Here is a 3,434-nt window from a genome sequence, read left to right as displayed (position 1 = left end):
ATAAGTGACCCCTTTAAAAGGAGAAGGTCCTCAGTCAGCTGAGGTCTTCGGTGGAAGAGAGCATCTGGTGAGGACCTCTTCTGGCTCATGGAGGAGTGTTGGAATGCTGAGACTCTGGTGGGACCTCTGACTGCTTCCCTTTGAATTATCACATGGGTAAGTTAGGCTGACTCTTTCTCCTCCCTTTGCGTTTCTGGAGGCTCTACCCTCAGGGAGGCCTCTCTTGCCTCTCTAATTGTAAAATGCCTTGTGGCTAGAAGTCTTGTTTAATTAACCTCTGTGCTTCTGCTGGGGCCTCTAAATCCTTACCTGGTCCTGGCCTCTGGTCCGGGCCAGAGTTTCTCTCTCTCAATTTCCCTACCTTCAACCTTCCTAATTGTAAATAAATCACCATAAAAGTCAATTTTGACTTGAGATTATTCTTAATTGAGGATTGATAATAGTTCCATCCTCTGGCAACTATCTTTAATATATTGAACCCATAAAACCCCTTTTTCCACCCTTACACATCTGAGGTCCAGTTGAAACTCCCTATTAGAATGTCAACTTGAGAGTTGAGACTGTCTTGTCTTTTCTATTTGTACCCCATCACTTAGCAAAATTTTTTGCACATAGTAAATTTCATTGACCATCCCTATTTGTACAAAGAACATTTCATACCCATAGAACTTCACCTCAAAATTAAGGCAGATCTCTTCTCTGGAGCCAACTTGGTGATTATTACATAATGTTCAGTTTCATTTTCTTGTTCATTTCTAATTACTGTGGTCAACATCCAACTGTTTTTCCATTTCCTTCTAAAAGCAGCACAGTTAGACTCTTATAGTCTACATCCTTAGTGTATTTCTGATAAATCAAATTATTTCCATAGACCAGAAGGAAGAGTGAATGCGTCAAATTATTTAATATTGATAATTTGAGTTTAGAATGTAAAGTCTCCTCAAACACTGAAATTCTATGATTGTATGGGGTTATTTTTTATTCAATTTATTATATGAATATAATTATAACCTACTTAGCAATTTGTGGGTCATAGAGGACTAATATTGGAGATAGGAAGATGCTAGATTTGTCTTACCTTTAACACATATTAGCTATGTGACCACAGACTCCATTTAACTTCTCAATGCCTCAGTTAACACTCTAATCCATTGATGGGCAAACTTTTTAAAGAAGGGGCCAAAGGAAAGGAAATGCTCATCTGTCAGTCTGTTTCTAAGGCAACTCTTTTGAAGTGTCATTATATTATATCCTTCTCATTGTATTCGGCAGATTAGGAATAATGTCACAGGGCCAGATAGAACATTTCAGGGGGCTGCATCTGACCCGCTGGCAGTAGTTTACCCATCACTGCTCTAAGATTATAAATTAGAGGAAAATTACCAATCTACATCAGTGGAAGGGATTTTTACATTATGAGTTGCCCATACCAATAACAGTGCAAATGCAGAACAAATATATGTTGTTTACATAGTTGTATATTAAATAACATTCTTTGTCAGTCTAAGAAAAAAAGATCACATTAGATGAAAAAGTCATTAATTTTCTTTTGAAACTCGCAAACCAGTAACTATTTCCTTTTCAATACTGATGCAAACATCACATGAGCATTACTCAACCATTTCATGACCTTTATTCAATGGCTATATTATGTTACAGGTGCTTTATATAATGTATACTATAATGTACTATGAAGAGTAATATTTTCTCTACTTCTGGCCAAATGCTTATCATCCAAATTGTATAAGAAAAACTTGTGTCCCAATAGGTTTGTGGATTGCCTCTAAATTTTGTGTTACCCAACTGATATATTACTATTAGGTTTAAAAAAAAAACCACAACTTTTGTCTTAGTATCAATTCTAAGATGGAAGAGTAGCAAGTAGGCAATCAGGATTAAACTACACAACTTGGAAATGTCTGAAGCCAGATTTAAACCCAAGTCTTCCTGACTCCATGCCTGGTGTTCTATCCGCTGTGCTACCTAACTGCCCCTATTCCAATTAGTTTTAACATATACTTTTCCATTTATGTAAAAATAAATATACAAATGTTTTGTGATGTGTTGATATAAGCTGAACAAAGTTTTCTTTTCCTATAAAACAAGGGTTCTTAATCTAGAGCCCATGAACTTTTTAAAAAAGTTCAATAAAATATCTATAAAAAATTATATCTATATATATTCTCTCTCTCCCCTCTCTCTCCCTGTCTCTCCATATATATATATATAATTGTACTATTCAGTCATGTCCAACTCTTTGTGACCCTGTATAACAACCTATCCTTGGGGTTTTCTTGGCAAAGATATTGGGTTGCCATTTCCTTTTACAGTGGATTAAGGCAGAGGTTAAGTGCCTTGTCCAGGGTCACATATCTAGTAAGTATGAATATGAATTTGAACTTCTTGACTGCAGGCCCAATGTTTTATCCACTGAGTCACCTGGCTGCCTAGATAGATAAATAATAGCTTGCATTTCAGGATTAATGATTTCATTTATATTCCTATATATTTTATTTTGTGCATTTGAAAACATCCAAGAAGGGTTCCTTAATCTCAGAATTGTCCATGACAAAAAAAATTTAGAACCTCCATTATAAATTAGATTCACAATTTGGCCTCTGTATAAATCATTTCCCAAGTCTTAGTCTCGGATGCCTCCCATCGTTGATGAGCATTTATAAAATGAACTTGTTCTTTTGTTTCCAGGAAGAACAAGATCTTCAATGTCCAGAAAAATTTGGCAGGGATTTATCTTTGGATGTAGACACAGCTGACTATGTGGAAGCTAAATTCCCAGGATCTGAATGCTTTTAAATGCGAGTTGTGGCTAGGAAAAGAGCTCATCTCCAGTGTCTTTCTCCCAGATGAAGGATTCTGAAAGTGAAGCAGGCAGCTCCTAGACAACTAAATGTCTGGTCCTGCGCTCAGGGCCCCTCTGGAGCAGGAAGGACTGGGGCTGCCTCTGGCGGCTGGTTTTTTGGCATGGTCAGTGGGTGTGTGCCTGCCGGCCTCCGAGAGGGTGTGTCTGCATGTGGGCCATGCATAGGAGTGTCCTGGGGGCCAGGCCTAAGTGCTGCTCTCTGGCCGCGGTGGTGTGGCCTTGGCCAGGACTGCTTGACCCAAGGGAGGAAGGAGCAGGCCGCCGGCTGTCGGGCACACATGCCCGGCTCTCTGGAAGAAAAAGAAACAAGGTATTTGGAGACCAGCAATGAGGTGGCCCACTGACCAGTAAGTGAAAGAACTCTTTAGTAGAGCACCTGTTTCTGGCCTCATGTTTGGGCCTTTCCATGTTTTTAGGACATCTCTCATCCTCTTCCTCTCCCTCCCTCCCGCCCCCCTTCCTCTCCCTCCCTCCCGTCCCCCTTCCTTTCCTTCCCTCCCTCTCTCTTTCACTCCCTCCCTCCCTCTCTCTCTTTCCTTCCTTCCCTCTCCTT

At 39.7% G+C, this 3,434-nt stretch overlaps 1 protein-coding gene across 1 annotated transcript in view; it reads left to right on the top strand.

Annotated features, from left to right (window-relative positions):
* Window positions 1-3,037: 3,037 nt before the first annotated feature.
* Window positions 3,038-3,434, top strand: part of ARSG (arylsulfatase G) — a 200,204-nt gene continuing 199,807 nt past the window's right edge. The window contains exon 1 of the mRNA XM_044676410.1: window positions 3,038-3,228. The gene's annotated coding sequence lies outside the window, so the exon portion shown is untranslated. The remainder of the gene's footprint in view (window positions 3,229-3,434) is intronic.

The sequence above is a fragment of the Gracilinanus agilis genome, chromosome 4 (genome assembly GCF_016433145.1).
Source record: "Gracilinanus agilis isolate LMUSP501 chromosome 4, AgileGrace, whole genome shotgun sequence".
Taxonomy (NCBI): domain Eukaryota; kingdom Metazoa; phylum Chordata; class Mammalia; order Didelphimorphia; family Didelphidae; genus Gracilinanus; species Gracilinanus agilis.
This window is presented reverse-complemented; position numbering and strand designations above follow the sequence as displayed.